This window comes from Emys orbicularis, chromosome 13 (assembly GCF_028017835.1).
Source record: "Emys orbicularis isolate rEmyOrb1 chromosome 13, rEmyOrb1.hap1, whole genome shotgun sequence".
Taxonomy (NCBI): Eukaryota; Metazoa; Chordata; order Testudines; family Emydidae; genus Emys; species Emys orbicularis.
This window is the reverse complement of record NC_088695.1, coordinates 29025966-29052513: the sequence shown is the minus strand read 5'-3', so window position 1 is coordinate 29052513 and position 26548 is coordinate 29025966.

The following is a 26548-nucleotide window of genomic DNA, read 5'->3' as shown; positions in this document are numbered from 1 at the left end:
TAAGAATGTATTTTGTGTTTAGACTCTATGAAATGCTTGTAAGTTGCTGCATGCATTAATCTCACTTGTAATGTCTATATCCCATGCTATAAGATGATACAGTATGTAAGTTTTGCTTTATAACTTTTAAAATGGTTGCTCTGAGCTTGTGAACCCAGGCAAGGAAATTGCCTCCCTCGCCCATTCAGGAAGGCTATAAAGATTAAACGAGACATTTAAAAATGTCACAATACAAAGGATTAGTGCAAGGCCCTATCACACCTTGCAAATGCCACATGCAAGAGAGCTCCTGCCACGGACTGGAAGGCCAAACGTAAAAGGAAGCAGGGTCACAACAAAATGTTTCATCTCTCTGCTGTTTGAACTGTCAGGGCCAGAGACTCTAAAGTGAAGTGAGAGATTCCCCCAGGGTTATCCCTGGGTTTCCCCTGAATGACCTTTTGAATTGACTGATTACTACAACACTGTCACTCTTAGGGTACGTCTTCACTACCCGCTGTATCGGCGGGTAGCGATCGATTTATCGGGGATCGGTATATCGCATCTCGTTAAGACGTGATATATCGATCCCCGAACGCGCTCCCCGTCGACTCCGGAACTCCACCGGAGCAAGCAGCGGTAGCGGAGTCGACGGGGGAGCCATGGACGTCGATCCCGCGCCGTGTGGACCCCAGGTAAGTCGATCTAAGATACTTCGACTTCAGCTACGCTATTCACGTAGCTGAAGTTGCGTATCTTAGATCGATTCCCCCCCCCCGCCCCAGTGTAGACCAGCCCTTAGAATTTACAACTCATTTGTGTTACATACTTGCTTGGACCTATAAATAACTAATTTCTTTTTCCTAGATAATAAACCTCGAGTTAGTTTATTACAGAATTGGCTACAGACATCATCTCTGGTGTGAGATCTGGGATACCAATTGATCTAGGGTAAGAGGATAACCATTGAAAGTTTGCCCCTCCCCCAAAATGAGGAATTTCATGACATTTATCATCATGTACCCCCCCCACACACACACAATTTAAAAAAACAAAACTAAACAAAAACAAAAAAACACGAGCCCTAGGCCTCAATAGATACCAGATGTAACCAGCTCAGAAAATGGTTTGTCTGATTGCCAACTCTACAAACTCAGCCTGGAATCTCTCAGCTTCTGCAGGCCAAATTCTGCCCTCTGCTACCCCTATACAAGCCATTGTCTTCCAATTATGCCCTGTGTTACATCTTTCCAACACCAATTCTTTCCATGAGGTATAACAGAGCAGAATCTAGCCTCCAACTGGAACTTAATTAACAATTAATGGCTGAGAAGGTTGGCTGCACTGGTAGTCAAGTGTCAAAGACTGATTTCTACTACTGGCATAAGCAGACCTCACCCAGCACATGTACAAAAACTTGGTGAGAAGGTGCCACTTTTACATATTCAGTTTTAGAATAGAAAAAGACTGAGCCTTGTTATCTATGGCCCTGCAAAATGGTCATAAAATGCTACCAAATCAGGCTGCTAGCACGTGGCCCCCACCTCTCACAGGTGGGAAAGCCAACAGAGGGTGAAAGACAGCGGAGCATTAGACTCCAGTCATTTCACTACATCCAGTCCCCATCTGACCTTAAATTCCAAACACAAAAGCCATAAACAGAAATGCTCTATTAGTGAGATGATGTTATGGAACTATCCCCCTCGCCCCATCCCCTTAAGTAGGAGGGAACATCAACCTTCTATATTCCACTTGCTTGAATGGCATTAGTAGCCCTGCCAAATATTTTGCTCCAGTCTCGTAGCTACTTATGTGGTTGCAGTGTTGTAGGGATTAGAGAGAGAGACAAGGTGGGTGAGGTAATCTCTTTTATTGGACTAACTTCTGTTGGTGAAAGAAGTTTGAGTTTACACAGCGCTCTTCAGGTCTGAGAAACGTATTCAGCATCACAGCTAGATACGTAGTGGAACAGATTAACTACTTACGCTAAAACAACCTGTTCCACCTTGTATATCGCTGTGACCCTCTGAGTACTTTTCCCAGACTTGAGAAGAGTTCTGAGTAAGCGCAAAAGCATTTTTCTTTCACCAACAGAAGTTAGTCCAATAAAAGATTACCTCACCTGCCTTGTCTCTCTCATTCCCTATCTAGCTGTATGTGTATATGTGAGTTTTTATTTTGCATGAGTGATTGTTTCTACAGAAATCTGGGTTCCTCGCCAAAGTTCACATTCAAATAGATTGCTTCATGGCCTCAGATGTCTTTGCAGCTCTGGAATTTTAATCATCTCACTATATGTATATTAAACCCCCCCCCCCCAACCATCTGTTTTCCTGCACTGACAGGAGTGACTTTCAGCTTTAGAGAAATATGACTTTGCTCTCACTGTAGACAGAAGAGTGATTCACAGAGGGCCAAATGCTGTGGTTCTTACTCAGGCAAAAGTCGCATTCGTTTCCAAAGAGGCCTGAGTGAATCCTGAGAACCAGATTGTGCCTCAGTCTTTGTCAAGGCTGAATCCCCACTCTGGCACTTTGAGTACAGAAGGTGGGGGCCTGCAAGAATTTTTAAAAAGTAATACTTGCCCTCCAGGCTTCTATTAAACTCCCAAGGTTACAGCTTTTCTCTGACCTTGGCTTGGTAAACGCTGCCACCACCTAAATGCAAAAAAACAAAAAACAAAAAAAACCCTTTGACCCAAGAAGGAGCATGTGGAAATTCCTCCCTGTGGGGTACCCTCAAGTCCTTTCACACACACCCTCTGGGAAAGAGCTGACAAGAAAACAAAGGAAATTAGCTGTTGCCACCAGCTAATCAAACAGCACAGGCATAAACCTCCTAGGACACAACAATCCAAATCCTGTTTTTTAAAAAAGGTAAATTTTATTAAAAACAAAGAAAGAAAATACATCTGGATTTTAGGCTTTTGCTATATTTTAAAAGAGCAATTCCAAAAATTAAGCACCCAAAATAGCTTTCTTGGGGGTTCAGCTTAAAGGTTACAAGCAAACAAAAGCACCTGGGGTTAGCACAGAGGAGTCCACAAGCCTTGAAAAATAAACAGAAATAAATCTAATCATGTTTTTCTAAACATTCCTAATTTACTTACATATTTGGGTTGTTAAAAGTAGTTTGAGATATGATCTGATGATTTTCATATCTGGTTCAAACTTTACACAGCATTCCTGCTACCCTGTCTCTTCAGCCCAGAGAGAGCAACCACAGACACAAAGGGAAAGCTTCCTTCCCAATTTTAAAAAGTTCTAGTCTTCCCATTGGCTCTGTTGGTCAGGTGTCTTTTTCTTTACCTGGGGGACTTTTTTTTAACCCTTTACAGGTAAAGCAAGCAGAGAACAGCTACCAAGAGGGATTTTACAGCTAACTGGCTGACTGGGTGTCCATAAAGGAGAGCTACTACCCCCCGCCCCCTTCATTTATCACAGTCTTACTTGGCAAAGCGGGGGAATAGCCCCATGTTCAACCTACCCAGCTCTCGGATCCAGGTATGGTGTGGAGGGCAGCCGCTGCTCTTCAGTTGGCCCCCAGCTTACAGTCAGTGGGCAGGGAGTATACAGAGGGGAGAGGAATGGGCTGAGCCTCGGCTCTCTCCTCCCACTCACTGGGACTGGCGCAAAGGGGGACATAAGCTGCACCCTTCCTGCCATAACCCCCCTCCTCTCCAAAGCTGCTTCTGGTGGAGCAGGTCCATGCTGCCCATGACTGAGGCCTCAGTCTAATAGCTGAGGCCTCGTCCACATGAGACAGTTGTACCAATTTAATTCGATGGGTTTAGAAACTGATTTAGTTACATTACTGTGATCCATTGTGTGGGCATTTAGCTTCAGTAGGTAAAGCTTGTCCACACACAAACCAGCACCGGAGAGAAGATCTTCACCAACTACACAGCAAGGGCAGGTCTACACTACCACTTAAGTCCGTCTAACTTACGTTGCCCCGGGATGTGAGAAGGACATCCCTCTGAGCAACGCAACTTCACCACTGTCCTGTCAGCATAGAGCGTCTTCAGCTGTGTCTGCAGTGACACAGCTGCACTGATGTACCGCGTCTAGTGTAGACTTGCCCTGAGACACCTGGTAGATGTCCAGCATCCATGTAAGCCCAGTACTCATTTACACACCAAAATAAAGTGACAAGAGCTGGGTGCTGAGCACCCATGGTAAATATGGCCCCAAAGGAGATGCTTCTAAAGGTGCTGAGTTCTTGAAATCTGGTCCCATGAGGATATCAATTTCAAAAGGTGCTGAGCATCTGCAGTATGGTGACCAGATGTCCCGATTTTATAGGGACAGTCCCGATTTTGGGGTCTTGTTCTTATATAGGCTCCTATTACCCCCCACCCCCTGTCCTGATTTTTCACATTTGCTGTCTGGTCACCGTAAGTCTGCAGTTCGCATTGAACTCAGATGGAGTTGTGGGCGTTCAGCGCCTCTGAAAATGAGGTGATTGTTAGATAGATAATTTGGTCTTAGGAACTTAGTAGTATGCAACTGAGGGATTTTTTTTTTTTAAACCACACAAGAAATGTGACATGAGTAAATCATTTCAAATCCATCCTCTCACCATGAGTCACCAAACCACAGCCTTTCATTTCTCTCAAAGGCAAGTGTATTGCATTTTCACATAGTTAAGATGCAGTTAACTTGTGTGATCACAACATGTGTCAAGAACTGTACTTTTCTTTAAAAAAATAATGTCCCCATTGACCTTCAGTGGGATTTGTGGGACTTGTGCTCCTAAATCCTCTGGACACATTTCAAAATTCTCCTCTAGGACTTTTTTTAAAGCCACTAAATAAATAATTTGAGTAGAAACTATTGCTCATTGTGATATATTTAATCACAATCTGTTACTATGAGAGACTCTTCCCTGTCTGATGCTATTTCGAGACCACAAGTCAAATCTTACCATCAATAAGCTCTACTCTGGTTAGAGTAGAAAATAGAAACAAATTAGTTGAATCAAAGTCTTCTTATAGCTTCTATAAACTACAACAGGCTTAAAGCAATGGAGTCTGGATCCTGTTCTGGGAATTAGATTATCTGATTGCAGTATCCAGTGTTGCAAGAAAGATGTGCTCAAAGTGCATCAAACTGGCAAATGGGCTGTTCACATGAAGTTGAAAACAGCATACATTGTATTAAGGACATAAAACTGGAGAAACAAAAATAAATCAGCATTTGGAGTCACATACACCCACAGATTTATAGCCATATAAAAGGTTTATACTTCAGCATAGAAAGGAATGAGAATATTAACAGAATAGGTCATTTAAAGCATGAGACTATTATATTGCATATGTGGCTTCATATGGAACCAGACCACTGCAGAAAGCCATGGCATAAACTATGTTTAGGTTTTATAATAACTGGAATCATATGAGCACTGATGATGCGTTGGAGAGGTTTAAGCTGAGGGCTGTAGGTGATGGCCAGTGGAGTTCTGTTGGTTTCTTTTTTGGGCCTGTCTTGTAGCAGGAGGCTTCTGGGTACCTCTCCAATGCATCATCAGTGATCTACAACCCATCCTGGACAATGATCCCTCACTTTCACAGACCTTGGGAGGCAGGCCAGTCCTCGCCCACAGACAACCCGCCAACCTTAAGCATATTCTCACCAGCAACCACGCACCGCACCATAACAACTCTAACTCAGGAACCAACCCATGCAACAAACCTCGATGCCAACTCTGCCCACATATCTACACCAGCAGCACTATCACAGGACCTAACCAGATCAGCTACAACATCACCGGCTCATTCACCTGGACGTCCACCAATGTTATATATGCCATCATGTGCCAGCAATGCCCCTCTGCTATGTACATTGGCCAAACTGGACAGTCACTACGCAAGAGGATAAATGGACACAAGTCAGATATCAGGAATGGCAATATACAAAAACCTGTAGGAGAACACTTCAACCTCCCTGGCCACACAATAGCAGATGTTAAGGTAGCCATCTTACAGCAAAAAAACTTCAGGACCAGACTCCAAAGAGAAACTGCTGAGCTCCAGTTCATTTGCAAATTTGACACCATCAGATCAGGATTAAACAAAGACTGTGAATGGCTAGCCAACTACAGAAGCAGTTTCTCCTCCCTTGGTGTTCATACCTCTACTGCTAGCAGAGCACCTCACCCTCCCTGATTGAACTAACCTCGTTATCTCCATACTGATTTATACCTGCCTCTGGAGATTTCCATTACTTGCATCTGAAGAAGTGAGGTTCTTACCCACGAAAGCTTATGCTCCCAATACTTCTGTTAGTCTTAAAGGTGCCACAGGACCCTCTGTTGCTTTTTAGGAATATATGTGCTAAACCACACCATATTTATGGCCTGATCTAAAGCTCAATAAAGTCCATAAAAAGACTCCAATTGAATTCATTGGCAGCTGGATCAGGCCCTTAGAGATCTATCATTAGAATCACAAAGGGCATGGAGAGACAAAGGTCCCAACTTTCCAGAGCATGGCATAATACCATTGAATTGCATCTTAGGGGCCATCTTCACATTAACTATTTCCTGCGAAGCTATGGTAGTGAAGTCACAATTGAGCCTGCAACTAGCTTTCCCTTGCAATCCCTGCCATTTGTCAGAGGAGTAAGGTTCTAAGTGCTTTGTCTCTGGGGGTGGAGGTCTGCCAAAGGAGGATTCCAGCAGAATGCACTGGTGAAATGCAACAGTTGGGGGAAGACCTCTAAAACCTCTCCAGCGCATCATCAAAGATCTGCAACCTATCCTGAAAGATGATCCCTCACTCTCCACAGATCTTGGGAGACAGACCAGTCCTCGCTTACAGATGCAAACAGTTGAGGGAAGGGAAGTTTCCTGATATTCTCTTGGAAATCTCCTACTTAAAGCATTTAAGCACATGCTTCACCTTCAGAGCACAAACAGCCCCATTTACTCCAGTGAGATTTTAACACAATTGTAGTACCATAGCCACCCTCTAGTTCCCTTTCACCAGGGAGCACCCTTTTAGGAGCACACAGCTTCCAGTCCCCTTCTCAGCCCCAAATTCTTTATTTCACTCTTCACCAGGCTGACAACAAAGTGTGTCAAAAACAAAACTCCAAACCAAACATGGAGTCTTTCGGCAGTTCCAGCTCCACACAGCATCCTGTTTCCTGGAATCCCCTAGCTTGCCAGCAAGCCTTCTACCCCCAGCAGCTTGCTGGTTTTGTCTTTTCTCAGCCACTCCTCCCCACAGCATCCTGCCACCTTTCATTATATTTGAATTACCTGATTTCTCTCAGTTGGGCTCATCTTGCAAGCAGGGCTGGCTTAGCCCCAGGTTCTCCAAGGACAAGCCACCCTGTGACTATGAGCTTCAAGTTAAGCACATGCTTAAATGCTTTGCTCCATAGACATGGGATTACTCAGTGGACTTGTGTTACGCATGCACTTAAGTGCTTAGGTGGACTGGGGCTTTGATGGCTTCATCAGGCTGCATCTACTTCTCATCAGGTCTGAGCCACATGTGGAAGTAATTAGCATACCCTGAAGACCATCTTGAAGTCTGCCAGTCTTTTGCTAGGTCAGTGTTTATTCGCTTGCAGCGAATTTTGGCAGAGCAGCCAGGAACTGTTATGTTATGACTGGTTATTGTTAAATCTTTATCACCTTGGCAGGAGTTTTGGTTGGGGGGGCGGGAGCGTATCCCTCTCTCCTCCCCGCCCAACACATTCAGGCTACCGGACAACAAAGGATCAGTCTTTCTACATCTCAGCTTTTGTCTCCTCTGCAAACACCCAGAGGTGAGTGGAGTGCCATCATGGCAAGTACCCACAAAGCACAGCTGGAAAAAAACAAAATAATAAAAGACAACCCTCCGTGGAAGTTGTTTTAAAATAGAAAAGAAAATATCCCTCCTCATTTGTCAGCACTGAGTAGCATACACATGGCCAAGGTGATCTTTCCAAAGGAACATAAAGAGTATTCTCAATCGTATTAAACATTAATGACAAAGTGATGACTCTCTCGATCCACACACATGCACAGACCCCCCCACCCCCTTGTCTCTTCATTGCTGCCCTGAAAGAAGAACGTGGCTTGCTGGACATTTTGGGAGCATGTTATAAATTCATTGATATTTTTAGTAGAATGTCTCCGGATATTTTGTGTCATTATTATTTGTATTCCAGTAGCACTTGGAGACCTGACCTGACCTGGGATCGGGACTCCCATTGTGCTGAGTGCTGTACAGACATTTAGTGAGAAACGGTACCTGCCCTACAGCGCTTACAATCTATGTAGACAAGACAGCCAAAGGGCAGGAGAGGAAGAAAAGGGAAACTGATCTGCACCAGGTCACACAGCAGCTCAGTGGCAAAACCAGGAACAGAACCCAACTATCATTTACATGCCTCTCTATAAACGAGGGGGTACATGATAACCACTCACGAGTGCACTGCTGGAAGCGTGGGGGGGCCATAAGGACACCCCCAACAATCCCAAAGAAGGTCTTCTCCACCACTAGCTGGATTTTCTCCATGGAGGCCCTGCCCCAGAGGCCTCATATCTGGGTGTAACCAAGCCCACGAACAATTGAGATATGGTTCTATTTATCTGAACCACCCAGAATTTAGAAGATCTTAGATAAATGGTCCGTGCTGGCCTGTCACTAATACACACGCCTGAAACACATGTAGAGCTTATGACTATTATTTATTTTCAAATAGCATCCAGTCTCTGCTTGGCACTCAACCCTGCCCCAAGGAGCTTACCAGCGAAAGAGTTATTCATAGAAAAGAATATTCCACGTATTTCTCAGATAACATAGATAAGAGCAAGCTTTTGTCTTAACTCCGTGTGTTGCAACATTTAGTAACTGCCTTGGTAAAGGGATGTAATCTGCATACAAATTGCAAAAAAACCACCCTAATATGTGATGCTAGTAACAACTCCACTTATTAAGTAAAACCTCTATATGCTTTTGTTTACTTTTTGGATTTCATCCAAACTGGATGATGAAAATGGCCTGGCCAATCCCACCTTTTTTCTAGCACACCTGGGCCTGACCCAAACCCTAGTTCTGAAAAGTCTTGACCTTTTGGAAAGTTTGGATCCAGATCCAGACTTTGTCACTGGCCTTTTTTGTTGTAATGGGCCAAACCAGAAACCCACAAACACACTTTGGGGAAATTTGGCTCCCAGTCGAGAGGCAATCTACTCAGCTCATCTTTACTATTTAGTCAGTTTCATGTTGGAATTCTCATGAATGCTCAGCTGTTGTTTGGGTTGTAAAGATTACAGGCGGATGTTTACATTTTTTTAAAAGCCCAAAGTACTTTCATTTAAAATTAAATTAAATACTTAAAATATTTCTATTCTTATTAGATTTGGTAAAGCATATTGATTTTATTTTTCAAATCTAAATACTGGATCCCAAATGCAGTAGATCCCATCCCCTAATTAAAAATATCTTCTCTTCTGTCACTGTTAGTTCCCTTCATCATATAGACATCCAAGCTGTGATCAGCCAAAAGACTGTAACTTTTCTTTTCAGCATTGCCCTTCCTGCCACATCCCTCCAGCACTATCATCAAGATTTCTTCACAGAAATATTGCGCATGGTACTTAATCTCATATTACATGAAATTTTTATCCTCAGTACATTGCGGTCCACTTAACCTCCTAGAATACATGGTGTCCGTAAAAGAAAAATGAAAAACAGAGCTGGATCAGCAGCTTTATTCCCTTGCAAATGACAAGTCTTTTTCAAACAGTTTAGCTGGAAGGGGTGTTCTGACTGGCCGCTGAACTGTCTCCAGAGGAAGGTTAGTCCTGGCATGCCGTGGAGAGATGAAAGATTCTACAAAAACTGGCAAGATGACCAAAGTAATTTAGGAAGGTGTTCAGAGCATGTAGCTTGGCAGCAAAGGATCTTTTGGCTCGGAGCACTCAACACCAAACAGGTTTCTCCTCCAAAAAGAGCTTTCAGGAGTTTGAACCTATGACTGGGATTTTCACAGGAGCTCTGTGCCCAACTCCCATTTAAATTCAATGACATGAGGGTGCCAAACTCCCTTCGGTTCCCTTGCAAATCCCAGCCTACAGTGTACCAGAGAAGCATCAGCCAGAGTGCCAGGCATGAATGCTTCACTCTGGGTCCAGTTTCGGCACACGGACAGGCTGCTCTGCAGATGCCTAGCAATGGAGCCAGGGTAGGCTCCAGCAGCATGGTCTATATGCTTTTACACACACGCACCATGTCACAATGTACCTTCACCCCTACAAGTGACTCTGGCTACCACCAGGGATAATCTGTTCAGTGCGGAGGGTGGAAACCATAGCTGACCCAGGTGGACAATTAACCTGGCCTAGCCTAGAAGGGGCACTATTGCCTCCCAAGCACCCCCTTGCAGTTGAGTGTGGCTCAGCTGGGACCCTGTCTCAGTTTCCCCTCCTTAAGGAGGTACAATGAGGTCATTTAAGTAGCCCTGTCAAGGAGAAGCCAACACATTCTACTTTATAGCACCATATCACCTTTAATAAACCCTTCCAAAAGGGGCACTTGGGCCAGACTGTAAAGTCTCCGGGCTCAGAGCCCAGATAACACTTAGAAGTCCCAAAACAAAAGTCTCTAGGTTCCAGCAGCAGCATCATCTGGGGTAAGGCCTGAGGATTCCCTGCTGCCCAGCGAGCTCAGCAACCCTTCCCCTCTGTACTACCCGCGCAGAGAGCTTTTGCTCAGTTCAGGCTGCCTAGGAGCTCCTTGTGACGGGTTGGATCACAGAAACCCCCTTTGGGACTTCCATCTGATGTGCTGAGACTACCCCTGAGCTGTTTTCCCTGCCAGCTTGGGACTCCAGAACCTTGCCTGCTTGAGCCAGACACACTAGCCTGCTACAAACCCAGACCCAGGTCTGAACAACATCCCCCAAAAGCTGCAGGCTTAACTGAAAACAGCTTAAGAAGTGCTCTTGTCTCCAACACCCAGATACCCAGTTCCCAATGGGGGCCAAACCCCAAATAAATCCATTTTACCCTGTATAAAGCTTATACAGGGTAAACTCATAAATTGTTCACCCTCTATAACACTGATAGAGAGATATGCACAGCTGTTTGCCCCCCCCCCGGGCCCCCCGGTATTAATACTTACTCTGGGTTAATTAATAAGTAAAAAGTGATTTTATTAAATACAAAAAGTAGGATTTAAGTTGTTTTAAGTAATAACAGACAGAACAAAGTGTATTACCAAGCAAAATAAAATAAAACACGCAAGTCTAAACCTAATACAGTAAGAAAGTGATTACTGATGAAATCTCACCCTCAGAGATGTTCCAGTAAGTTTCTTTTACAGACTAGCCTCCTTCTAGTCTGGGTCCAGCAATCACGCATACCCCTGTGGTTAGTGTCCTTTGTTCCAGTTTCTTTCAGGTATCCTTTGGGGGTGGAGAGGCTATCTCTTGAGCCAGCTGAAGACAAAATGGAGGGGTCTCCAGGGGCTTAAATAGACTTTCTCTTGTGGGTGGTCCCTCTCCCTCCCCCTGTGTAGAATCCCAGCTACAAGATGGAGTTTTGGAGTCACATGGGCAAGTCACATTTCCATGCATGACTCAGAATGTACAGGTGGCAGCCATTGTTCACATGCTACCTTGAACGTCCTCAGGTAGACTTCTTATGTGGATTGGAGTCTTCCAAGACCCATTGTCCGTTAAGTGTTTCTTGATTGGACACTTAACTTGCAAATTCCTTTCTAAAGAAGCTGACCAAATGCCTTACTAAGGCTACTTAAAATCAAACAAGTACACAGCCAATATTCATAACTTCAAATAAAAAAATGATACATGCATACAGATAGGATGAATATATTCAGTAGATCATAACCTTTGCAGAGATATGTTACATGGCATATGTAGCATAAAACATACTCCAGTTATGTCATATTTACATTCATAAGCATATTTCCATAAAGCGTTATGGGGTGCAATGTCACACTCCCCGCCCCTGGCACTTTCTTTCTCCTCCAGAGCTCCCTCTCAACTGAGCAATCCTCAGCCTTTTACTAGGCCCAGGTGCGCCTTACTTAACTGCCTTCCAGCTACTGAGGGAGTTACATATCCCCAGGTGGGCCTGGTTGGCTCATTCCCTTCAGTGGAGCCTCTCACAGGTAGGTTGGGCAGCTGACTCCCTTAAGGGCCAGCCCTGTGACACCTTGGCAGTGTTAATATACCACACGCCTGATTCTATCAGAGACCACAGGGTGCTGGAACCTGCCCAGCATCCCCTGACTCTTTCACTGGTCCCCACTGCTCTTTTCTGAGACCACTCAGCAGGGACCTGTGCTCTCTGCCCTGCCTCTTTCCACATGTGGCTGCACATGGAGTTGAAGCACCATAATATTCATTCACTGTTTCGATGGAAGGCTGAGTCCTCTGCGTACAGGCCTCAGCCAGTCTCAGCTCACCGGGGTTTCTTGGTACACCACTGTAACGAGCTGTATAATGACACAAAAGCAGATCAAGCCAGGAGATAACTGAAGTTCCTCCAGGGATAGGAGAAATCATCCCCCGGAGCGCAATTATCAACTTGTGCTAACTACACACTCGTGCCTAGCTACTGGCTGAAGGATCAAGTAGTTACTTTAGTCTACAGCAGCCAGGGGCTCACCTTGCCCACCCTGGTTTATGTGGAAGGCCTGATTCTCAGAACAACTGGTGTCCTTCCAGTGCCTAGGGGCCAGGAGCACAGGCAGGCAGCCTGCGTCCCCTGAGCACTATAGAGGACACACACAGCACTCCCTGGATCCTAGCATGGAGGGGGAGGTTTTGGGGGATAGGGTGGGAGAGGAGCAGTGTGCCTCTCTATGTATTCACTAGCCAGTTCTACCCTGTTCAGCTCTGAGGAAGCTCAGGCAGGCATGGGGGAGCTGCTGTTGCTCTGCAGCCTCTGGGGGAGGATTCCTTTCCCCATCCTTAAGCCCCATGGAGCCCCCACCCCTGCACACAGCCTATGTATGTGGGCGCAGCAACAAAGACTTGCACACTCCCTAAACTCCCCCAGCATTGCAACTCCTATTCCCCATGCATACTGCCCAGGTAAAGGACGTGGGCTCTAGGCAGCATGGGTAGGCTGCCGGTTAAATGTCACAGCCGACGTTTTATTGATGTATCCTTAACCGCTGAGCTCAGTGTTCGCCAAGGCGCTCTAATTGTCTCTGTTCGCAGCATTACATAGAAGGCCTGCAGCGATCCTGCCGCTGAGCCCAGGGTTCACAAGCTGGGACTTGTTCCCTAATCAGAAGTTAACTAACTGTACTCTACACTATATGCCTTGAGTGCAGGGCTGGGTTCTGTGCAATCAGAGGCAAATATAGGTCTAGGAGCCACTGAAACTGGTTTCTTATGTAATGGGCATTAGGGTTCTTCTTTGCAAATGTTTGGTGCCTGTGAAACCAAATGTCTGATACCACCAGCTTAGAGAGCCTAACGCCCAGTGCCACTCTGGACACTGCTTACGCAAACGGCATTGTGGAGTTTCATGCTTATTGTCTCTGAGCGACTCTAGCAAACATGCTCAGCTGTTGTTTTCTAACTGCCAGCCCTGCAAACTCACCCTGAGATCTGAGCATCACGGTTCTTTCTGGCACATACACAATCATCGGGGATAATGATTCTGCAAGCCAAATTCTGCTCTCGGCTATCCCTACACGCAGGGGTAAATGGGTGCAAAATTTGGCCGCGCAATGGGAATATAACCGACAATTCTGCTGATGGTGCTTGAGCCAGAATACACTCCAACTCCTGCTTCCTCAGTTGTGTTGGCTCCGCAGGGATAACAGGAATCTTTGATTTCAGCCTATGAAAGGTAAAAAGAGTAGGGCATATGTGACCCAGCAGAGATTTCAGGTCTCTCAGTAAATTACAAGAGCTGAGAGAAGCAACAGAGTCTCCTGTGGCACCTTTAAGACTAACAGATGTATTGGAGCATAAGCTTTCGTGGGTGAATGCCCACTTCCTCAGATGCATGTAATGGAAATTTCCAGGGGCAGGTATAAATATGCTGGCAAGAATCAGTCTGGAGATAACGAGGTTAGTTCAGTCAGGGAGGGTGAGGTCCTCTGCTAGCAGTTGAAGTGTGAACACCAAGGGAGGAGAAACTGCTTCTGTAGTTGGCTAGCCATTCACAGTCTTTGTTTAATCCTGATCTGATGGTGTCAAATTTGCAAATGAACTGAAGCTCAGCAGTTTCTCTTTGGAGTCTGGTCCTGAAGTTTGCTAAAAAAACAAAGAATGTGGCCCCCTCCGAACGGTGGCCCCCTCCGAACATATGTCCGGGCGGGGCCCCTTACAATGCAGAAACTGGAATGCGGTATTTATTTTGCCACTTTTAGGGGCCCCCTTCCTTGCGGGGCCCCCTCCGGTCGGAGGGTACGGAGGGCGCTCGCTACACCTCTGGTGAATGGCTAGCCAACTACAGAAGCAGTTTCTCCTCCCTTGGTGTTCACACTTCAACTGCTAGCAGAGGACCTCACCCTCCCTGATTGAACTAACCTCGTTATCTCCAGACTGATTCTTGCCAGCATATTTATACCTGCCCCTGGAAATTTCCATTACATGCATCCGACGAAGTGGGCATTCACCCACGAAAGCTTATGCTCCAATACATCTGTTAGTCTTAAAGGTGCGACAGGACTCTCTGTTGCTTTTTACAGATCCATACTAACGCGGCTACCCCTCTGATACTTAAGAGCTGAGAGGTACAACCAAGAACATTTGCATTTTCCCATCATTTGTTTAGAGTTGCGATTTCATGAGGTGCCAGGAGTGACAGTACCTAGTCACTAATAGATCTAGCTCCAGAGAAGAGGAGTAGAAATTAGAAACATCAAAGCACCAGCCCAGGGAATTGGGAATAGATCCCCCAAACCTCCACAATACTCATCTGAATCCAGTAGTGACCGAAAGTTGCAATGAAGGCTGTGTAGTGGCCTAGTGCACAAATCTCCACATTACAATTAGTACCTTTGTTGGCAGGCACAGGAGAGGGGCCCAACCACCAAAGAGGCCATAGAATTGGACTGATTGATTGGTATTTTCTATTATTTAAATAGCAGCAGCATGTAGAGGCCCCAGCCAGGATAGGAGGGCCCCATTGCATGGCGAGAGACAATGTCTGCTCTGGAGAGATTACAGACTAGACAGACAAGGTGTGGGAGGGAAAACAGAGGCAGAGAAAGGGGAAGTAGGAGGTCAGTGGCACGGCCAAGAATAGAACCCAGTCTGCAGTGGAACCCACTAGACCATGCTGCCCTTTATAGCACCTGATTTATCTTCTGACTCATGGAGCCCTCCAGAAAGACTGCACGCTCTCTGGGGCAGAGCCCAGTTTTCCAGGAAAGGCCTAGCACACCTGAGCACTATGAGATAATAAATAATGACAGTGGCCTAGATCTTGCCCCCATAGGGTCACACATGGAGGAGACTTTCTGCACACAGATCTCACCTTTCCAAGTGAAAGGGGCGGGGGCTCAGCTAAATGTGTGATGCCAGTCCACCCCCTAGAAAACTGGGCAAGCAGAGAGGGCTGGAGATTGAGAGAGCCAGGATGGGGACAGACACTGGAGTGCGCTCACTGTCATCCTTCTAGTCTTGCAGTCCCTAAGAATCCAATGACACTGCACTACCAGAAAGCTTGGGGACCCACCAGGGACCAGAGCGGACTTTGTGCCACTGCCCCTGGCCTTGCATGGATCACTGTGAACTTCCAGGCTTGCATTCAGACCACTGCATCATTAAGGAGACCCAGCAACAGTCATAGGTCCCCTCCACCGGGGTCCACCCAGCTTGTACAATCAGGGCTGCAGAGAGCCATCCTGCAAACCCTTACTCATTTGTGCAGCCTGTGACTGCTCATGTGAGTAAGGGCTACTTGTGTGAGTAACAGGGTTTGCGGCATCAAATCCAAAATCAAACACCAATGATTCACCCGTGCAAAGAATACTGCAGCCTTGCACAGCACTGACCCTGACTGCTAGTGTGGTTTTAATGGCAGTGCTTGTTGGCCATTACACTAGAAAGCAACACAGCTGTGTCATATAAATAAGGGTACTGTAGCTCTTTATACCTTCCACTCACAGAGAGGAGAGAAACAGAGGAATATATCTCAGGTGTGGAGTCCCACCCACCCACAGTGTTATTTGGCTGATCTGTTTAAACACACAAGGAAAGTATCCTTGAAAGGAAGAGGCCTGGGGCAGAGTCACTAGTCCAGTTGTCTGCAGGTCTCAGGGGAGGGATAGTGGGGACATGCAGTCAGGAAAGCTCCAGAGAAGGTTTTTCACGTAAGAGTTTTTAGTGGGAACATCTGGGAGGATACAGCAGCTCGAAGCAATCAGCAACGATGCCTTATAAAGAGACTGTCAGGCTGGCGCAAAGTAAATGTGGATTCAAAGCGAAGTGGCTATAAAAAAGCACCACAGAATTCTACAGGCATGAGACAAACCTAGTGCTGGGTCCTTGGTTTCTTCATGTCTGTTTCTCAGGAGCCTGGATGCCTCTGTGAGCGGCACCATGGCAATTAGTAAATAATAATAATAATAATAATATGCTACAGTTTATAATGTTCTTACAGCTCTGCCGGGTCAATCTGTGCAATCCTTACACAGACAACACATTGACTTTAACGGGAGTGAACAAAGCCTAGACAGAGATCTGAACCAGAGCCGCAGATCCAAACACCCCTACGCTTTGCTAAAGTGTGGCTTTTGGCACCTTTCCACAGTGTATTCCTTCTGCTTTCTTTGCACCAAGTTTTTACATTGCTTCTGTCAGCAGAGGGAAGCAGCCATTTTGAGTTCGGTTCGGTGCAGACAGTCAGCAGAGATACACTTTATGCCCTGTCTCAAAGAGCCTTTATTTTTGTTCTTTCTTGCTTTGTTATTCTCCTAAACTAAAGTAAACTAAACTAAACTAAAGGTCAATCAGGTTCTCCCCAGAGAGGTCGTTTGCTCTTGGTGTGTGGAAAACAACAGGGAGCATATCTATCTGAAACACAACTGACTATGTTATACTGTACCAGGGAAAATATGTTTCCAGAGTCTATTGGAGCAGGTAAATTAATGATAAGATCCAGTATCATTGCGTCAATGACCAAAAACTTGGATTCAGACTGAGAAGAAAATAATGAGGGATTTATTCATTATTGTGTCAGGCACTCTGAGGTACCACCTGGCATCGTAACAGCAACCCCAACAGCTTCCTTATTGCACTATACCATTTCTGTTCCTGTTTCCTTTGCAAGTGCACTCTGCATTTGGGAGTTTTATTATACCTTCTGGGTGGTCTGAATGCAAACAACAGTAGGTGAAATTACCCTGTTTTTACTCCAGAAAATCAAAACCATGGAGCTGCTTTTCCAATGCACATTTTGACAGCTAGCTGTGAAAATAATGGAGCGAGCGTTTTATGGATCTTGCCTGCTTAAGAATTTCCTATGCTGGTTTACAGCCAGAGCATTTTCTGGCTTGATCCTGGCAATGTCACTCTGACCAACTGTGGAAGGATCATTTATATATCTGAAAATTAGGCCTTTATGCTCCTATATGGGAGAAAGCAGTAGCTGCAACGCATGGAACTTATCTACCTGGCTGGACTTTATTTGCTGATACACACAAGTCATTAATGTTTTTATGAGTGTTTGAAGTTGTAGATAGGTAAGAGTGTCATTTCCTCTCTTGTCATTAGAAGCCGTTTATTTTTCACCTGTATGCAAACAACCAGGGCAGACAATGGGCCAGATCTGACTTTACACACCACTCCAGCAATGCAAGGGGACCATAGAAACAGCTCAGGATCTGGCCCAACTTTTAAAACAAACCTCCGAGTGGTTTGAAGTTTTCAGCTTGATCAATCTTAACGTTTTCCCCATTGATCGGTCCCAGTTTCCAGAGCGTGAATTTCAGCTCCTGTGAGTTTTGCAAAGCTGAATGCAAACTATTTTTCACTCTTTGGTTCATGCGGCTTTGCTATCCCACCTTGAGTTTTGCTAGAGTAAGCCCCAAAATATAAAGTGAAACTTGGCCCAAAACAGTGAGTTTTGCCTGGTGGTAGGCCAAAATCCTGCAAACACACCTGACCACAGAAATTGTCCCAGTTGTGAAGTTGTGCTATAAAAGCAGGAGACTCATTTTTCTTCTAACAAGCATTTAATACTTGCTGTTGCAGCAGGGCAGATAGAACCACTCTGCTAAGTAACTGGCAGCTCTCTGCAGAGTTTTCTAAGCAACAGGAAGTCATACTCTTGGCCCCTAGTCCTGCAGTCTGTTCTGCAAGAGTGCACCCATATACCCATAGGGAGTCTAAGGGACATTTACACAGCACAAAAAAACAAACAAACAAAACCCCACAGCCGTGAGTCTCAGAGCTCAGCTCAACTGACTTGGGCTCATGCTGTGGGGCTAAAAATAGCAGCATAGCCATTTGGACTCAGACTGGCGCCCAAGCTCCGAGACCCTCCCTGCTTGCCAGGTTTGAGAGCGCAGGCTCCAGCCCGAGCCCGAATGTCTACACGGCTATTTTTCGCCCTGCAGTGGGAGCCCAAGTCAGTTGAACCGGGCTCTGAGACTTGCTGCTTGCAGGTCATTTTTGGCTGTGAAGACATACCCTCAGGTATCAGAACTGGTGCCAACTCTCGTGATTTTATTGTGACTCTCATGATATTTGATGTTTTTCTTAACCCCCCAGCTTCTCGATTAATGCAATTTGGCTAGAATCTCAGCTTTCGTTTGTTAAAAGAGTGCATTTCTAGGGGGGCTGTTGATTAATTGCAGTTAACTCAAAAAAATTAACTGCAATTAAAAAAATTAATCGTGATTAATCGCACCGTTAAACAATAGAATACCAATTGAAATTTATAAAGTATTTTTGGATGTTTTTCTACATTTTCAAATGTACTGATTTCTATTACAACACAGAATACAAAGTGTACAGTGCTGAATTTATATTATTATTTTAATTACAAATATTTACACTGTAAAAATGATAAACAAAAGAAATAGTATTTTTCAGTTCACCTCATACAAGTACTGTAGTGCAGTCTCTTTATTGTGAAAATGTAACTTACAAATGTACTCAAAAACAAAACAATGTAAAACTTTAGAGCCTACAAGTCCACTCAGTCCTACTTCTTGTTCAGCCAATCGCTAAGACAAACAAGTTTGTTTACATTTATGGGAGATAATGCTGACTGCTTCTTATTTACAATGTCACCTAAGGGAGAACAGGTGTTCACATGGCATTTTTGTAGCCGGCGTTGCAAGGTATTTACGTGCCAGCTATGCCACCATTCCAGAGGACATGCTTCCATGCTGATGATGCTCGTTAAAAAAATAATGTGTCAATTAAATTTGTGACTGAAGGCCTTGGGCGATAATTGTATGTCTCCTGTTCCGTTTTTCCCGCATTCGGCCATATATTTCATGTTATAGCAGTCTCGGATGATGACCCAGCACATGTTCATTTTAAGAACACTTTCACAGCAGATTTGACAAAACGCAAAGAAGGTAACCAATGTGAGATTTCTAAGGATAGCTACGCACTCGACCCAAAGTTTAAGAACCAGAAGTGCCGTCCAAAATCTGATTGGGACGGGGTGTGGAGCATGCTTTCAAATGTCTTAAAAGAGCAACACTCCGATGCGGAAACTATAGAACCCGATCCACCAAAAAAGAAAATCAACCTTCTGCTGGTGACATCTGACTCCGACGATGAAAATGAAAATGCATCGGTCCACTCTGCTTTGGATCGTTATCGAGCAGAACCTGTCATCAGCATGGACGCATGTTCTCTGGAATGGTGGTTGAAGCATGAAGGGACATGAATCTTTAGTGCATCTGGCACATAAATATCTTGCGATGCCAGCTATAACAGTGCCACGCGAATGCCTGTTCTCACTTTCAGGTGACATTGTAAACAAGAAGTGGGCCGCATTCTCTCCTGCAGATTGTAACCAAACTTGTTTGTCTGAGCGATTGGCTGAACAAGAAGTAGGACTGAGTGGACTTGTAAGCTCTAAAGTTTTACATTGTTTTATTTTTGAATGCAGTTATTTTTTGTACACAATTTGTACATAAATACATAATGTACATAATGTACATTTGTAAGTTCAACTTTCATGATAAAGAGATTGCACTACAGTACTTGTATTAGGTAAATTGAAATATACTATTTCTTTTGTTTTTTACAATGCAAATATTTGTAATAAAAATAAATATAAAGTGAGCACTGTACACTTTGTATTCTGTGTTGTAATCGAAATCAATATATTTGAAAATGTAGAAAACATCCAAAAATACTTAAATAAATGGTGTTCTATTATTGTTTAACAGAGCAATTAATCACAATTAATTTTTTTAATCACTTAGCCTTAATTTCTAGCCTTCCTGGCTGCAGAAATCAGCTTAAAGCCATGACTCAAGTGCACCCTAAAGACTCAGAAACCAAAATACAAATAAAATGAGCCCAACATTTTTTATTTATTTTTAAATCTCAGGATTTTTGAGCCAATCTCATGGGGTTTTTAGGCCTGACTCAGGATTTTTGAATATTTGGGGTTGGCAATACGAGGCAGTATTGTTGCATACTCAGCAGTCAAGCCATGAAGGTACAGTATGAATATATCTTAATGGTTAATTAGAATACTGCACTGGGTTCTACCTACATTTGGCCTAAGTTCTTTCCAAACCCAGTCCAAGTTTGCTGGAATGTCACCTGGTTTCAGCTAGAGAAAATTCCATGTGGCTGTACTGTGCATGAGCTCAGTGCAATGTACCAAGAGCCTAGAGCTACCATTAGTCAAACCTCACAGCACCATCATGCAAAGAGCAGCTTCAATACAGGCCCCTTGTAGAGTTAACCTATGCTTGGGCAGGGCAGGGGTTTAATAATGACATAGTGATGGATCCTGCAAGGTGCCCAGTGCCTCTGAGAGATGTGGAGCTCCCTCAGCATCTTGGTTTGAGGGAGCTCCTCTCTTCATAAGAATGAAATTCTTACTGCCATTGTTTCATCAGAGTGGACTGAAAGAAAGATTAATTTGCCAGTGTCGCCAGCTCTTGCAGTTTTATTGCAAGCATCACAATATTTGAGGTATTTCTGAAAGCCCCTGCTCCTGGTGTCCTGTGACAGCATGAGAAGTGCAGCTTTCCTTAAAAGGTACATTTCTAAACCTCACGGTTATAAAGAAAAGCTTGAAAAAGTGACACCCCCCCCTACAGCCTCAAGTACCGGAAAGCAAATGACAAGGCCAAAAAAGTACTAAAAAAAAAAATCTCGTGATTTTTAAACTGATCTCATGCTAGATGGGGAGGGTTCTGAGTTACTACAGTGAATTCTTTCCCAGGTGTCTGGCTGGTGGGACTTGCTGACATGTTCAGGGTCTAACTGATCACCATATTTGGGGTTGGGAAGGAATTTCCCCCCAAGTCAGAGGGGCAGAGACCCTGGGTTTTTGTTGTTAGTTTTTTTGTTTTGTTTTGTTTTGTTTTGTTTTGTGTTCCTCTGCAGTATGGGGCATGGATCACTTGCAGGTTTAAACTAGAGTAAATGGTGGATTCTCTGTAACTTGAAGTCTTTAAACCATGATTGGAGGACTTCAGTAACTCAGCCAGAGATTAGGGGTCTATTACAGGAGAGGATGGGTGAGTTTCTGTGGCCTGAATGTGCAGGCGGTCAGACTAGATGATCACAATGGTCCCTTCTGGCTTTTAAGTCTATGAGTCTATTCTGGGGTCTGACTCGTGATTTTTGAACGCTTGTGCTTAGCAATATTGTAATCTTGGATCCCAAATTCTTTAATAAGCCAGCACAGAGGGCAGCAATGGGGGCAGGTTAGGGACATGGCCATGTGATCCCCATTTATGAGGCTCCAGTGACCCTCCCGCACCATGCAAGGGGTGATGAGCGGTTGCAGCTGCGGAGCACTGGGCTGTGACCCCCGCCCCAGCTCCTGGGGGGAGTGATTTCACCCAGCAGTGAATATTTCTTGCTCAAGTGAGTTGAGCGAGCACCTCTGTGAATTTAGTCTTGTGACTTAAGCACCTGATTAGGTTTACGCAGGGCTCATTAAACAGTAAAAACGTGTGTCCGACTCCTGGCCACCCCCAGTCCTGCTGACAGAAGTTACCATGGAAGCAGGAACACTTGGCTCTGACACAAGATGTGCTCTCAGACCAATTCTGGATGAAAACAATAAAAACCCTCTGTATTTTCAAGGGCACAGGAGTTGAATCTGCACCCTTGTCCCACTGGCTTCAGTAGGCATTTGGGGTGCTCCAGGAATGCAGTTCATATACAGTAAAGGAAAGGATATGAATATCTCACAGTTATTGCAATGGACACACTTTAGAGTCAAACATCTCTTCCTAAAAGAACAAAATTGAGTATGTAAAATTACATTCACTCTAGTCTAATGTATAAAGTTAAACCAGACTTCACTGATGTAACTAGCAGAGGGAATAAAGTCTACAGTGGATTCTTCTGTATACAGTATTTAAACTTTTCTGCCTGGTTTGGATGACTAGTAAATATTTCCCTTTTCATGCCTTAGCTCTGGGGTACAGACCAAATTAAGGATAGATCTGGTCGTAGAGGTGCTGATCACTGACTGCCATAGGCTGGGACCCTGATACAGGTACGTAGTTAAAGTTGCTGGGTGGGAACCAGAATTTCAGTCTTACAGGAAATTCCAGTTTTCAACTTTTTTTGCCCCACTCTGAAATCAACTGAAAACAAAAAATTCTGAAATTTCCTGCAAAACAAAATTCTGGGGGGAAAAAATGTCTTTGATCAAAACATTCCATTTCAACAAAAACAAAATAGTTTGCTCCAATTGAGACTTTTTAAAACGACTTATATAAAAAACAACACATGGCATTTCAAAAAGTTGTTTCAAAATGGAAAATTGAAACGTCCCATTCCAAAAACATAAAAAATATTTAAAATAAATAAATAAGTGTCAATTCTGACAAAAATATTTATAGAAAAAAACGAACCCAATTTTGGTAATGTTGAAACGTCTGGTTTCAATACTTTCAGAATGCAGTGTTTTGACCTTATTAAAACAGTTCATTTCTTTTTTCCAAAATGAAAAATATTTTGATTTCAATTAAAATGACATTTTTGTCAAAAAACTGTTTCAGTGAAAAATTTCTAACTAGCTCTAGTAACATGCTAACTGATAAACCCGCGAGAAGGCACAGTGAATGGGATGGCTCACAGACTCGTCTCTCTCACCAAGAGAAGTTGGTCCAATAAAAGATATTACTTCACCCCTCCCACCTTGTCTCTCAGGCTTAAATTTAGGCCCTTTCTTAATCATCTTCCTGACTCAGGGTCTGAGGTGGCCTCATCTCTGACTGACCCAGCTAGTTACTCTAATGAAGCTTTAGTATCGTAGCCATAAACCACAAGGACACAGGGATGACTCACCATATGTGTTGAGGTAAATATTTGCGGTTCCAAGAGATGATCACACAATATTATCCCTGAGATCCAAGAAACTGCAGCCCTTCATCTAAGGCGTTGTCATTTCCTCTGGCTGCAATCCAAAGGGAACCTTACTTAGATAAGCCCAGTGCTACTTTCCTGACCTGGGCCAGTCCGTTTGCATCTGCTAGGGCAGGGGTGGCCAAAACGTGACCCATGATGGAGATGCAGGGGAGGGGAACAGCTGCACCACCTATAGCATTGGACTGAGACCAGGGTCTGTATTCTTTTTGCACTGCCCTTTTGTAACAAAGGCAGGACATCTGAAATATGCTCTAGGTTAGGCCAATTAATTACAGTTTAAGGGATCATGGCAAGTTGCCAAAGAAGAAAGTTGGGGCATCCCGGGGGAAGTACATTTCTCTGGGAGACCCAAGTTGAAGTGGGATCTCTTCCTGGCAAGGGTGTGTTTATATGCACTGGCTGGCAATGCATTGTGGCAGCATACTCACTCATCTAGGAAGACTCAATGTTGCAGGACATGGAAATACAGCTCTCCTCTATCCCTGCCTTAGAACAAAGAGAATGACTTTCATCCGGTCCCAAGGCCTCATCACTTCCACTCTCTGTGGAACGTGTCCAGTGGTCAGATTAGGAGCTGGCACCCAGCAGGAGTATTGTTTGGGGTGTGCTTTCCTAGTACGAGGGTGGGGCTCATAGCAGTGAAAGAGGGGGAAATTGATCCAGATTGGAGTCGTGGCTCACCCCAGCTCCCCTGTGCAGGAAGTTCTCTCCACTCCCTGGACTACCAGAACCACTCACAAAAGCCCTCATAACCACCAGTTTTGGGATATCATCCTCCTGGCACCTGGCCATTTTCTCATGGGTTAACTCTCCTCTTTCTGCCTGGCAGCACAGACAGTTTGTCTGGGACATTCCCAGGAACATCTCAGCCTGCAAATTTGTGCATGGATTATAATTACAGTTCTGCTACCCCAGCCCTTCCATGTAATCAAATTAAGATGAACTGTGTGTCGAATGGGAGGCTGGCATGCTACCTGAAATCTTTGTAATCAGTCTGGCTGATTTTTGCAGCTGATTTTTAATGAATAGCATCTTAAATCCTAGACTCCAGGAAGGAACTTTGGTCACAGGCCAAACAGAGATGGTTTGGCAGCTCCAAGTGTGCAAAGGTCCAGATGACAAAGCAGCCACACCCATGTTCGCACAATAGCCTCCCTTGGCAAAGAGTCAGAATTGATTTGGATGCTTAGGGCGTGATCACCTGGGGTCAGGGTTGAAACTCATTTCTTAACAATTAAACCTGGGCTATTTATGGAAAGCACTTGCGGTTTCCCCAAACTCATTTTCCTCATGGCAATATCCTGAGCTGGGATATGGAAGGGCTATGTTTAGCAACGGATATTTAGGGGATTTGGTCGGAATGCTGGAATACTTTCCTTCCTTTAAAGGACGCCGAAGAATGTTGAGAAACCCTCAGCTTGGAGACCCCAGTTTGAAGGGCTTTTATTCTGGCCATTGGATAAACCAAATTAATTTGTTAGCTCCATGTTTAGTAGATGGTTATGACATGCCTGGCATATTCTAGGACCCAACAGCAGGACAAGGTAATTAAACTCTGCTGCTAGGAATGACTGAAGTCGAGTAATATTTATGTTGTTTGTTTTGATTAGCTGCCATAGGTTTTATTCATTCCCTCCCATTGGCAGCTTTGAATGGAGCTGGTCGGAAATTTTCCATCAAACCATTTTTTCAGTGGAAAGTGGCTTTTTGACTAAATAGATTTTTTTTCAGAAAAAAATCTGTTTTCTGCTACATTTTGGGGGGAAGGTCGTTGAAAAACCAAAGCCCTCAAAAAAGACTTTTTTGGTGTGGGGGGGGAGGATTGGTTTATTTGATGAAAAATTTCAGAGAAAAAAATTGGTGAAAATTATTTTTCTTTTAATTTTTGTCAAGAAAAGTTGTTTCTGGACCAGTTCCAGCTTTGAAACTCTTGGAGCCTCGGATAGCCTCTGAAGTCTAACTCACAACATTCCCTACATCGTGCGGCCATTCCTGGGTGACCCCCACTGCCCCACTCACATTAGGAGTAGTCCAGCCTTTCCAACCTGTGGGCTGAACAGGTTATTTCAAAGGAGGTCAAGGGTCCACAGTCATTAAAGCTCCCCCAGCCCAACTGGCAATGGATGGGAGCAGCCAAATCTGTTCTTTTCCCGCCCTTACAATATAGCAAGGGAACTACGTAGCAGTTACAGTGGGAGGGGGCCAGCAGCTGGAGAGAATGATGGTCCAGTGGTGAGGGTGCAAGTCTGAAATTCTGGCAAACTGTGGTTCAATTCCTTGCTTTACTGCATATGTCCTCTGTGACCTTAAGAAAGTCACTTAGGGCTTGTCTTCTCCATGCATTTAGCCATGACTCACTGGAGGCCTTTCCCACACCTGAAGCAGAGCTCTGTGTAGCTTGCAAACTTGTCTCTTGGCCCAACAAAAGATATAACCTCACCCAGCTCATCTCTCTAATAGCGGGTCAGTGATGGTGCCCACAATAGAACCCATGTTTGCTTCCTTCCAGACCAGCGCCCCCCAGACACTGCCCCACGCTACTTCTCTACAGCACATGGGTGTTTGCTGGCTTCATTAAATCATGTTTGTAAACCTTACATGAAAGATGCTGCAAGAATACCACTGTTCATCCAGTTGTGTGTACACTACACTGGATCAAACAACCAACTTCCAGCAGGTTTCAGGGGCAAACGCTCAACTCCCCTATGCCAGCGAATCTGTAATGGCCCATCTTATGCTCCCTGCTGAGCATGACATGGAAAGGATGAGATGGTCTCTAATAATAACCTGCATATGTGCTACTGTATACATGGGGAACTATGTCATTTTCATGCCTCTGTTCTACTGGGAGCCAAGAAGAAACCAAATGCAGAAAGGTCATGACTAGTGAGGGATTTGGGCTCGTCGGTGCATCAGGAGGGTGATACCGTGTATGTGAACTGATGTACAATGATGAAGGGAACTGATGATTGGGACTAGACTATGGACTTATTACTCACAAGAATCCAGAATGGCTGTGTGCATTTCATTCGTTC